General features: G+C 43.5%; 1 pseudogene; it reads right to left on the reverse strand.

Moving 5' to 3' along the window:
- Positions 1–9,252: 9,252 nt before the first annotated feature.
- On the reverse strand, positions 9,253–10,110 carry LOC141519392 (small ribosomal subunit protein uS2 pseudogene; annotated as a pseudogene).
- Positions 10,111–13,596: the final 3,486 nt, after the last annotated feature.

Consider the following 13,596-nt stretch of genomic DNA (forward strand, 5'->3'; position numbering starts at 1 on the left):
GTCAGTATCCCCTGAAGAGGGAAAGCCAAAGAATGCTCCAGCAGAGATGCCCTAGAAGCCCTTCATTGAAAGAAGCTCCCGAAGGAATAGGACCACAGAATGATTAGGGACATCATAGGAATTTAAGATGGTTGGTCTGGTGGAAAGAACCCTAGGACTGGAATCATTGGATCCAGGTTCAAATCCTAGCACTAGGGGCGGCTAGGTGGCGCAGTGGATAGAGCACTGTCCCTGGAATCAGGAGGACCTGAGTTCAAATCCAGCCTCAGACACTTAATGACCTAACTGTGTGGCCTTGGGCAAGCCATGTAACCCCATTGCCTAGCAAAAAACTAAAAGAAAAAAATCCTAGCACTGTCATTTATCACTTTGAGCAAGTTACTTAATCATCTTAGGAGACCCCAGTTCTTTAACTGCAAAATTAAAAGATTGGGCTAGTATTCCAGAGAACAACTTGGAACTACACTTAAAAGGCTATAAAACTGTGTGTATCCTTGGACTTAGCAATACCACTGCTAGGTCTGTATCCTACAGAAATCAAAGGAAAAGAACCCATATATACAAAAATATTTTGTGATGGCAGAGTTGGGAACTGAATGGATGCCCACCAATTGAGGAACAGCTGAATAAGTTGTGATATATGATTGTGATGGAGTTCTATTGTACCATAAGAAAAGGCAAGACAGATGGGTTCAGAAAAATCTGGGAAGACCTCTATGAACTGATGGAGAGTGAAGTGAGTAGAACCTAAGAGAACAATGAACATACTAACAGCAATGTTGTAACTACAGCTAACTCTGAAAGACTTAGAGACTCTAATCAGCATAATGATCCAAGACAATCCCATGGTGAAAATGCTATCCCGCTCCAGAGAGAAAATTGATGAAATCTGATTACAAATTGAAGTATAATTTTTTCACTTTATTTTTTTTTTGCAAGATTAAGGGGGAAATACGTTTTGCGTGATTTCATATATATAATTGAAGAAAAAAGAAGACTGAACCAAATGGCCTCTAAGATCGCTAAATTTGTGATCATAATTTCTTTCCAGGGATCTTAGGAGCCCTTTTATGTATTGTCTTCCCTATTAGAATTTAATTTCTTTGAAGGTAAGAACTGTCTTGCTGGTCTGTAGTTGTAATTTCAGAACTTAATACAATGCTTCTTTCACACACAGTAAACACTAAATAAATGCCCAGAATTATCTACCCACTTTACTAAATAAATGCTCTGTTTTATCTTCCCACCTATCCATCTATCTGCCAATCTCTCATTTATCTATTAAATCTATCACTCATCTATTGACCTATCAATCTATCTACCTATCATAATAATTACCTAGCTGTGTGACCTCAGGCAAGTCAATTAACCCCATGGTCTTGCAATCATTTACCTACCTCTTTTTCTGTCTCCCTACTTATTCATTTACATATCTACCTATCTCTCATCTATCTACCTATCTCTGTATTCATCTACCCACCTATTCATCTATCATCTACTCCCTCCCTACCAATAGGTCCATTTCCACTGACAAAATGCATAAATCTTTGCAAATCTTGATGTGTTGTTGAAATATCACTTATGATTATTTTATATGCAAAGAAAGTGTCATCATTCTGTCCCATTTTCTTGGGAAAGCGGGAGGGTCTGAGAAGGCTCACTACATTCGGTAGCACCTTTTTTTGTATAAACATTTTTATTTATTTAATGTTTGCATTTCAAATTCTGTTCCTCCTTCCCTTCCCTTCCCTAGCCTCTCCCTGAGATGGTGACCAATCAGATAGTGGTTGTACATGTGCAGTTATGTAACACATTTCTATATTAGTAATTTTGTACAAGGTTCAAATAAAAGAAAGTTTAAAAAATAGCATGCTTTAGTCTGTATTCAAACAATGTCAGTTCTTTCTCTGGAAGTGGAGATTATGCCTCATCATTAGTCCTTGGGGATTATCTTGGATCATTATATTGCTGAGAAAAGTTTAAGTCATCCATAGTTCTCCATAAACAATAATGCTCTTTCTGTGTCCAGTGTTCTCCTGGTCCTGTTTGCTTCTCTATGCATCAATTCACATACATCTTAGTTTGGTGGAGCTAATTGGCAATGTGTAGAAGTGATGATGATTTATGGAGGGATCTTTTGTATCCTGCAACTTTACTAAAGTTTTTAATCATTTAATACTTGATTCTCTGGAATGTTCTAAGTATAATATCAGATCATCTGGAAAGTGATCGTTTATTTCCTCACTGCCCTAATTCCTTCAATTCCTTTTTCTTCTCTTATTGCTATAGCCAATATTTTTAGCACAATATCAATAATAGAGGCGATAATGGGCATTCTTGCTTCACCCCTGATTGCACTGGAAATTTTTCTAGCTTACTCTCATGACAGATGATGCTTGCTGATGGTTTTAAATGAATATGACATCATTTGAAGGTAAGTTGCATTTTTTACTTTGCTCTCAAGGATCTTTTTTTTTTTGTTTTTTGCAAAGAAATGGGGTTAAGTGACTTGCCTAAGGTCCTACAGCTAGGTAATTATTAAGTGTCTGAAGGTCAAATTTGAACTCAGGTCCTCCTGACTCCTTGGCCGATGCCCTATCCACCAGCCCCTGTCTCAAGGGTTTTTTAATAGGAATGGGTGCTGTATTTTGTCAAGGGCTTTTTCTGCTTTTTGGAACTCCATCTTCAGACATCCTCTGCCTCCTCCCTTGCTCCCTGTGGCTCTCCTTCAGTGGCAGGTGAAGGTGCTATAAATGCTTGGTGACTGTCTCTCACTGCTTTGAAGAATAAAGAGCCATCACTTCAGCCCTCCAATCTTAGTTCTGAAGCTAGAGGGGCCTCAGAGGCCTCAGAGACCTCAGCCCAACTCCCTCATTCTACAGAGGGTGGGGGAGGGAAACACATTGGTCACAAGTGGCAGAAATGGATTAGGACCCTGACCGACTCCATTGTCCTTTCCACCATATCACATCAGCCTTCCTAAATCCCCCATTTTCTTTAGAAATTGAGAGTTCAAAAAAAAGTGACTTTCCCAAGGTCACTTAGCCAGCAAGTGCTTAAGCCGTGTCTCACTCTGGGCTTTCTACTGACTCCAAGCATGAGGCTCTTTGGCCCATTTGGGGCCCATCCAGGATGGAGCCTGCCTCCCCTCAGCCCCCCACTGGGGAGTTTTCCTGCTTGGTGTGCTGGCAATGACTTCCTTCTACCCCCAGCCGCTGCTGCTTAATCTCAGACAGCACCAAGTAGGGACTTGTTTCTCCAAAGACAGTAGATCGGAACTTGGAATGTCCCCGGCTTCTCATTCTTTCTCAGGGTGTGACCCTGCACCCAAAGCAGGAAAGACAATTCCACTTTTGGAAGCCAGCTCTAAGAGGAATGTGCCAGAGGAAAGCAGGGCCTGGGTGGGGGTCGAGGAGGGGGCAGGGAACCCCTCCCCAGGGGCCCTGTCCTCACCAGCCCTCTCCCGAGGCTCTACAATGGGGCTTTGATCCACCTAAAGTCCCAAAACAGATTGAGGACAAGCACCCAACCTCTACCTGCCCAACTCCTTGTTCCCACAGAAGATACTTTATCCTGGTAGTCCCACGGTGACATTCTTGGCATGCACAGCCCAGGAAGGAGTTGAGATCTGACACAGTCCAACTGCACTCTGGCTTTTGAAAATGATGGGTTCAGCTTACTCGCCTCAGATCCCAGCCGCAGGCCCCAATGCTCAGCTTTATAGGCACAACTAGGCATGTTTGAGCTTTGGTTCTGAGAAAGACCACTCACTTAGCAGGACAGAGCTTGGGCAGCCCCCCCACCCCCCACCCCAGAGCAGCCCCAGAGAGCCAGGACCTGAGTAACCAGGTAGCAAACAAGGAGGACCAAATTATGGAGCTCAGGGTCAGTCAACAAGATGGCAAAACCAATCCTCTGGTGACTGTGACTGAGGAACTGGACAGTAGGCAAACTGGCCTTAGCAAAGGGTGACCCAAGAGTTGAGAAGACATGGAGAGGCCTACCCTCAGACCACAGGCCCTAGAGCTCAGCCGCCAAAACACCAGCCCAGCAGTCCCAGTCCACAGGGAAGTCAAGGCTGACTCTTGTTGGCCTCCCAGAATTCTGGGGCTGTCAGCCTGAGTTATTGCCAGTGGAGTTCCAGAACAATGCCCACACCTGTACCTTTCTCCCTGAAACTCCTCCTGGCAGGTCTGGTTTCGCGGAGGTTGCCTGTTTTCAGAAGGTTCCCGAAGGATATGGAAGTGGCCCAGAAAGATAGCAGGGCATGCTGACATCCTCTCCTAGGCTGGGGGTTTGTTTATAGAAGGCCCTGGATCGGAATCCACACATCCTGATCTTCTTCCTGTGCTGGCTGTCAGGTTACTCATAAGGAAGATGGTGGCAACCTTGCTCTTTTGGAGCCTGGGTCCACTTGGACAGCCTGTGAGAAATCAATGCAATGAAAAACAGAAATTACCTATCATTAATCATCCCCTCTTAGCTCCCTTCTATGATGTGGTGTTTCTCCCGCCATTAGAATGTAAACTCCCTGAAGGCAGGGTTGGTTTTATCTCTAATTTGTGGGATAAATAGAGCAGAAATTGCTATTATTTCCACTTTTCAGAGGAGCAAATTGAATTCTAGAGAGGGTAAGTATCTTGATCACAGTCATACAACTAGCTTGTGGCAAAATGCAACAGGTAAAGAGAGCTGACTCTTAGGGGCAGCTAGGTGACATAGTGGATAGAGCACAGACTCGGGACTCGGGAGGACCACAGTTCAAATCCAACCTCAGGGGGTGGCTAGGTGGCGCAGTGGATAAAGCACCAGCCCTGGAGTCAGGAGTACCTGGGTTCAAAACCAGTCTCAGACACTTCATAATTACCTAGCTGTGTGGCCTTGGGCAAGCCACTTAACCCCATTGCCTTGCAAAAACCTAAGGGGAAAAAAAAAAAGAAGGAAAGAAAGAAAGCTGACTCTGGAGTCCAAGAAGCATACTTTGAAAACTGGAAAGCATCTTAGTATCCACTGAGTCCAACGCAATCATTTCCCTGCTAAGGAATAGAAACCAAAGGAAGTTAAGTGACTAGTTTAGGGTCACAGGGTTAAGAGGAGTCTGTGGTGAGATTGAATCCAATTCTTCTTAATTTCAATTCCAATACTCTCTACCCTACATCATGGCACCAGGGTCTGTTTTGTATCACCCTGGGAAAGTCACTTAACCATTATAGGTCTGTTTGCTCTGCTGTAAAATAAAGGATTTGGGACAGTTAGTCACTAAGGTGCATTCCTTCTCTGTCTCTGATACTATCATTTCTGGACTTCCTTTGGTCTATGCCTTGGTCCTTAGGGCATCCTACCTCTCCACTTGACTGAAAGATTCAAGGGAAATGCCATTCCATAAAATAAAACAATAATAATAATGGAAGTCTCCATAGCATTTTAAGGTTTGCCACATCCCTTTGAGAAAGGTTTTATCAGCACCATCATCCCCATTTTACAGGTGAGAAAAATTAAGGCAAGCAGAGACAACATTTGATGCCAGATCCCCCTGACTCAAGTCCAGGGCTATTTGTATCATGTCCTATGTCCTCATCCCAAGAGGGCAATAAGATGAACAACACTTCAACACTAAAATGATTTCATCCAATCTACCAAGTATTTGCCAAGAAAGAACCACATGCATAGCACATAGTTCTAGGAGCCAAAAGAGAGAACCAAAGAGAGTCTTTGTCCTCAGGTGACATATTCTACTAAAATTTCATTCATGGAAATCCTCTCTCAAGGAGCAGAGGTCATCAGCCACCCAGGCCTTCCTATCTGATGCACTTCTTGTGTATAACATCACATAATTTTTTGCCCAATGTTGGCAGACCTCTGTGGATCTTCTAACATTCTGGGGGTATCTGAGGTCACCCAAGCATAGGATCTACCTCTTACTTTGGCTCTTACTGTGGGATTGGGTCCCTACTTTTTTCTGGTCATTGGTGTCTCTGGAAGTTCACATCCTCATTGGTTACCCTGAGCAGCTGTTCCCTGCCTATCATGGCTCTCTGCACTCATTCATTGCAATGGGTTTCTGACCTAATCCATATGGGTTCAATTAGCACACTCCACCAATGTGGTCAGCAACCTATGGATACCTGACCACCCTCGGATAGTCAAATGCATCCTCCTAAAGCTTCCCTACAAGGGAACTACCCAACTTGCAGGGGCCTCCCTTGCTCTCCCTTCATGAGTAAAAGTTGCTCCTGAAAATGAAACCTGCTACTCCCTATACTCTTCCTCAGAAGCAGCATCTGGCCTGTATTCTTTGAGCTTTTATGTAGATTAATGAAAAGTGGTGATTTGATTATTTTACTTACTCTCTCTACCAGCCCAGATTGAGGCTCATCTGTGATGCATTATTTAGGTCTCAGGGTGAGATTTGGTGACCCAAAGTCCCATAAGCTGTATGTGTCAGACACGGCTCCTGAGCCACAGTCTTCATGACTCTACTAGAGACAGCCTGTACCATTTTATTTCTTTTCATAGTGATCAGTAGAAATAGGGGTTCCCCACACCCCGAACCTCAGCCCCAATCCAACAAACACACTGTGCTATTGATTCCACATTTACATGTCCTCAACAGTAAAATGTTTAGGTAAGAGGAAAGGAGTTCATAGCTCAACAACCAGAGCTTTGTCTTGGGAGGAAAGGAAAATTGATTGGAATCTGCCTTCCTCACTGGCGTGTTTGATACTCAGGGATCACAGAGAATACCTGGAACTTGCAACGTTCACCATGTTTGAGACATATCCTGGAGGTGCTCGGATTTGTTTTGCCTGGGCCCTTGGCCAGCACAAGAGAATCCAAAATCCAATAATAAAGAATTAGTGGACAGAGCAGGCTTTTCAGGAGGCTGGGAACTTTCTAACACACTCTAGGAGGGACTAGGTGAATTGTCTGAGAAGGAATGTCCTTTCACAATCTGTCTGTGGCAGGATCATCCCTCCATGACTCCCAGAGCTCTGTGGGGGCAAGCTCCCTGACCCCAGTACCAGAAAACTTGACTTCTAAACTCCATCCCACCATTTCCTTTCTGTTTGACCTTAGGCTGACACCTTCCTCTTCTCAGATCTTTGTTTCCTGATCTATAAGATGAGGCAGCTGAATGAATGGTTCTCTGGGGTTCATTCCCATCCCAGAATTCTACAATTCTTTAACATTTGAGGGTAGAGTCTATTCTATGCCTCCCTCTAATCTTTTTCAGAATGTAAACGCTTCAAGGATGAACACAGTGACTCATTTCATTTCATCTTTGTGTCCCCAATGCCTAGCATAGAACTAGGAACATGGTGGATGCAATAATCTGAATTCCAACATTTAGCAGGATATTAAAGTCAGGAAATGCTTGAGGATGGTTTTGAAACTTTTCCAGGTCACAGGAAAGTAGGTTTTAATTTAGAGATGTAAAGTCTCAGGAAGTAAATATAACATCTGAGGACATCATCTATCATTCCATGTCAATATCATGACCATAGACCATACAATTCAGGGCTTAGGATGTCTTTGGGTCCAACTTTCTCATCTTACAGATGAGGATACCCTGAGTTTAAATGTCTTGCCTAAAGTCACACAGATAGTAAGTTTCTGAGGCAGGATTTGAACTCCATTTCAATGGTCTTCCCACTAGTTGTTTCACTTGTGTGTAACCAGTACTTAATTTGCAATGTGGCATATTGGTTAAAACAGAATCAGAAGGGGTGGCTAGGTGGTGTAGTAGATAGAGCACCAGCCCTGGAGTCAGGAGTACCTGAGTTCAAATCCGGCCTCAGACACTTAATAATGACCTAGCTGTGTGGCCTTGGGCAAGCCACTTAACCCCATTGCCTTGTAAAAGCTAATATATATATATATATATATATATATATATATATATATATATATATATAACCAGAAGACCTGGGTTCAAATTCAGCTAAATATACTTCCTAGCCATATGACTATATAATCTCATATATACATATATATATGTATGTATCCTTGGGTCTTGTTTTCTTCTTCTGTACAAATAAGGGGTTATACTGGATAGATACATCTCAAAAAGAGAAGGATATGTTTTAGAAGATAGAATGGAGAGAAATGCACAGTTAGTGATTATAACTGTAAATGTTAATAGGTTGAATTCACCATAAAAAGCAAGAAGATAACAGAATGGATTTGAAAACAGAATCCAAAAATATATTGATAACAATCTATTTGAAACAGAAAGATACACAGAGTTAACAAATAATGGATTGGAAAAAATCTAATATGCTTCACCTGAAGTAAAGAAAGTCAATCATTATCTCAGCCAAAGTAAAATCAAAACTAGACTTAATTTTAAAAGATAACCAGGGAAAACACATATTGCTAAAAGGTGTCATAGACAATGAATTAACTTCAATCCCAAACACATGTGCAATAGATGGAAGAGAATCCAGAGTTTTAAAGGAAATGTTAAATGAGTACTAGGAGAGCACTGCAAGACTATATTAGTGAGAGATACAAGTTACCCCTTCTCAAACCTAAATAAATATTAACCAAGAAACAAGCAAGTTAAGGAGATGAAGACTTCGGTAAGATTTAGATATTTTTGAGCTGTAGAGAATTCAGAATAGAAATAGAAGTGTACACCTAATTCTCCCCTGTGCGTGGGACCCCTACAAAAAATTGATCATGTGTTAGGGCAGAAAACCCTCACAAACAATGTGAGAAATGTAGAAAAGAAGAACTATTAAATATATCATTTCCTGACTATAATGCAATAAAATTATATTCAATAAAGGACCTTTGAAGCACAGATTAAAAATTAATTGGAAACAAAATGACTTAATCCTAAAGAACAGGTGGATCAAAAAATGAATCATAGGAAAAAAAGAATAATTTCACTAAAGATGAGAAATATACCATAATTTGTGGAATGTTGCCAAAGCTGGACTTAAGGGGAATTTTATATCTCCAATTGCTTACATCAATAAAACAGAGAAAAAGCGGATCAACAAATTGGGCATGCAACAGCAAAACTAAACTGAACTTTGAAAAGCAACACATTAAAACCCTTCAAACACTAAAATATCCTGAAAATCAAAGGAGAGATTAACAAAATTGAAAGTTTAAATAAACTAATAAAACTAGGAGCTGGTTATTTTAAAAATAAACCATAGGCTAATTTGATTTTTTTTTAAGAAACCAATTTTTATTTGCCATTAGCATTTTTCCAACACTATTAGAGCATCTGGGTAAAACTTAGGACCACTCTGTAGTAGTTCCTACCCATTCAGTGGCCTGAGCAGTAGGAGCTGCAGACCAGTCCTCAGTAGCTGGCTGAGCACTCCAGTCTTCAGTAGTGAACTGCTAAATGGGCACAGATGGTACCTGGATGCCCTCAGACCAATCAGCCACCTCTGGCTGAGCAGCAGTGAATTCTGGGGTAGGTGCTGTCCATTCACTCTGAAATTCCTCCTTTGTCACTGCCTTCTCAGCTGCAGCCTGCTCTCCCTTTTCAATCTCCTCTGGATCTCTGTAGAAGTAAAGATCAGGTATGACCTCCCACAGGTGTTCACAGGAGATGGTACCATGCATCCTCAGGATTTCTCAGGCCAGCATCCACCACATCAGACTCACTGAGTGAGTTCCCTTGTTACATGGAATGGCAATGTCCACATAGTGAAGTGGAGAGTCTGTTTTGCACAGTGCAGTGTGGTTGGAAGGTACTTCAGTACTTCAGTCAAAGGCCGATGATCTGCATGGGGATCAGTGACCCCCCCAAGAGGTGAGGCTCCCTGAAGCTGCCTGGATCTGGTTGGTGAAGGTGCCCAGGGTGAAGCATCCAGCAATAGGTGTAGTACCAGTGGCAGCAGCAAATTTCAGAGCAGCTCTCTGGCCAGTGTTGCTGGATGAGACAACACTAATATCAGCTGGATTTTCAATGGCAACAATGGCACAAGCTGCCAGCAGAAGCTTTCCCCAGGTTCTCTTCAAATTAATGATATAGACGCCATCACTCTTCCTTTTGTAGATATACTGTTCCATCTGGAAGTCCAAATTGGTGCCACCCAAATGGGTCCCTGCAATGAGGAATTTGAGGACATTCTCCTCCTTCATCTGCAAGACAATCTAGGGCTCCTGATATTGTGAAAGTTTCCCTTTAAACATGGAACACTATTGTTCTATTAGAAACCAGGAGGGACAGGAATTCAGGGAAGCCTGGAGGGATTTGCACGAACTGATGCTGAGTGAGATGAGCAGAACCAGAAAAACACTGAACACCCTAACAGCAATATGGGGGCGATGATCAACCATGATGGACTTGCTCATTCCATCAGTGCAACAATCAGGGACAATTTGGGGCTCTCTGCAGTGGAGAATACCAACTGTATCTGGAGAAAGAACTGAGGAATCTGAACAAAGCCCAAGGACTGTTACCTTCAATTTAGAAAAAAACACCTGCTGTCTTATTGTCTGATCTCACTATCTCTTATACTTTCTGTTTCTTCCTTAAGGATCTGAATACTCTCTCTCAACACACTCAATTTGGATCAATGTACAACATGGGAACAGTGTAAAGACTGGCAAATTGCCTTCTGTGGGGGGTGGGGGGAAGTAAGATGGGGGAAAATTATAAAACTCAAAGTAAATAAAATCTTTAAAAAAGATAATAAAGTTACAACAGAAACTGTGAACAATGCCATATGGAACCCTCTTATGGGTAGCACAGAAAAGGACTAATTTGATTTTTTTTAATCTTTTGTTTTGCAAGGCAATGGGGTTAAGTGACTTGCCCAAGGTCACACAGATAGGAAATTAAGTGTCTGAGGCAGGATTTGAACTCAGGTTCTCCTGACTCCAGGACTGGTGCTCTATCTACCTAGCTGCCTGCTAATGTGATTTTAAGAAAAGGAAGAAAACCAACTTGTCATTGTCAAGAATGAAAAAGATGAACTCATAATCAATGAAGAAGAAATAAAAGCAATTACCTTTTCCAACCAGATGCCAATGAAAATGACCATCTAGATGAAATGAGTGAATATTTATCATAATATAAATTGTTCAGATGAACCGAATGGGAAGAAGAGAAAACTTTGTAAGAAATGTCCTTTACCAGGACACCTTAAGGTTTACAAAACACTGTGCAAATCTCATTTGATCCTCAGGAGGTGAAATTATTATCTCGATTTTATAAATTAAGAAATTGAGATAAATGGGGGTGGAGTGAATGACTCTCAGTTAAGTGTCTAAGGAGAGGTTTGAGCCACGGAGTTCTCAGTGTTAACCACAACTGCCATAGTCTCACATCATAGGCAGAATTTGAACTCAAACCCTCTTGACTCTGAAGTCAGCTTTCCAGCTACAATACCACACTACCTCTCTCTATGAGTCTGTACAAAATAAATACATGGTAAACTTTTACTGGGGGGGGGACAAAGTCCACACTGGGCTCCCCTCCCAGAGCTATGCTCCTGACCTGGTTCAAGGTCTAGAATGGTGCCATAGACCTGAATCACTTAGCCATGATAGACCATGTGGACCTCACTCAGAGCTGGGCTCTTTCTTCTCTAGATTTTTCCTTGTCCTCCTGCCCTGGGGGGATGGTGATTACAGAGAAGTGAGAGCTTAGGGGTTTGAGAAGCACCAGACTGGTCCTGCCATCTGCCTGAGCAGTTTCCTCCCCAGCCCAGAGTCCCTTGAAGGAGAGAGCCCAGACAACCTGAAACTGAGGCCAAGTCCCTGGAGACTTCTGGATGGACTCAGCACCTGGAGCCAAGGCCATTCTCTTTCAAAGATGATGCCAATCTGCTGAGAATGTCCGTATGGTGAGCACAGTTTCCAGACAAATAGAACCAGCCCCCAGCACTGGGATGAAGGCTAGGATTGAGTGAGAGTAGGAGCGAGCCCACCATGATCTACCCAGGTGGCCCTGTAAGTCGAGTCAAGTCTCCACCGGGGAGCCTTCCCCAGTCTGCATGGAAATACCCAGGAAAGAACATTCTATTAAGAAGGGTCAATGGTGGATCAAAAGAACCCTGAGCTGAAAGAAGGCCTTGGGGTCAGCCATCCAACTCCCCTGGAAAAGGGAGCCGCAAAGGCTGTGCCTGGCTGATGGGCCCCCAGCCTCTTCTCCAAGGTCTCCAGCATCTATCTAAAGCAGCCCATTACACTTGGAGACGGTTCTCCCTATTAAATCTGCTTTTGTCAGAGGGGAAGCATGATAAAGGAGATACAGCCCATACTGGGAGGGAGGAACATCTGAGTTCAAACTGAAGAGTTGTGTGGTTTTATAGGAGACTGGACTTTTCTGAATCTCAAATTCCTGAACAGTAAAGCCAGGGTACTGCTATCTCCATCGCCAGCCTCACGGGATGGCTGTGAGGAATAGCTGAGATCCTACCTAGCTTACGCTTTGTGAGTCTTCAAGACTGGGGTCCACATCAGCTCTCATCCTTAGGGGGTTTTCTGGACTTCCAGCCTCTATGTTCCTGCCCCCCCCCCCATCACATCACATCCTGTCTGTGGGGCCAAGGCTTTCCCTTTGCAGGTGTGCTGTTGGGGAGGCAGAGCCAGCTCTGGTTTTTAGAACTTGGATATTTGCTGATTATATCTTTAGAACTGGAGGGACCTCAGAGATCATCCCCCCCCCCCATTTTTTTCTGCAGGAGGATGTAAACCTTAGCAAGCAGAAGGGACTGAAGTGGCCTCCTGGGGACTCTGCCTCCCAACCCAGTTGGGCCCCAGGGGGGTCAGCTGGTGAACCCCTCCTTCCTTCTCTTGCTCCCCCAGTGCCTGAGGCTGGGCAGGGAGAGGGCCCCCAAGAGCAGCTGTTCCCCTTGCTATGTTCTGCAAAGAATGAGAAAAGCAACCATTTCTTTTTTTTTTTTTTGATGAGGACCAGAGTGCTCAGTGGCCACTGGGGGCTGGGCATGCTTAATATTCCATGCTGGGGCCCTGGGGTGATCCCAATACAAAGATAGTGATTCTCTAAGGCTTCTAGGACAAAACCCCAAGTCTCTCCTGAGAGGGGCTCTCAGCACAGAGGGAGGGAGGGAAGGAAGGAGGGAGGGAGCCCGCCCAGGGAGCAAGATTTTAGCAGTCTGAGAAGGGCCCACACTCCATCATTGCCATGGTTTCTGTTCCCCGAAGAAATGGACTACCAAGAAAAAGTTCCACAGATCGCCTCTGTCTGTGATTGGGGCAGGACGGCCATCTGGGAAGGAGACCAGCTCCCCCTTCTTGAGAGATTTGATCACCAGCAAGGACAGAACACTCAAGGTCAAAGGAAAGGGCCTGGGACTGGGCACCTATAGGTGTTAATTGAAGAAATGCTTCCCCAGAGAGCATCAAAGCAGCAAGAACAGGACCGGTGATCCCAGGATTCTTTTTTGGTTTTTGTAAGGCAATGAGTTTAAGTGGCTTGTCCAAGGTCACGCAGCTAGGCAACAATTAAGTGTCTGAGGCTGAATTTGAACTCAGGTCCTCCTGACCCCAGGGTCAGTGCTCTATCTACTGCTCCACCTAGCTGCCCCAGATCCCAGGATTCTTTAACTTTGAGAAACCAAGACTCCAGAGGGATGGGAGGCCAGGCAAGGTTTATTC

Source organism: Macrotis lagotis, chromosome 3 (genome assembly GCF_037893015.1).
Source record: "Macrotis lagotis isolate mMagLag1 chromosome 3, bilby.v1.9.chrom.fasta, whole genome shotgun sequence".
Lineage (NCBI taxonomy): Eukaryota > Metazoa > Chordata > Mammalia > Peramelemorphia > Peramelidae > Macrotis > Macrotis lagotis.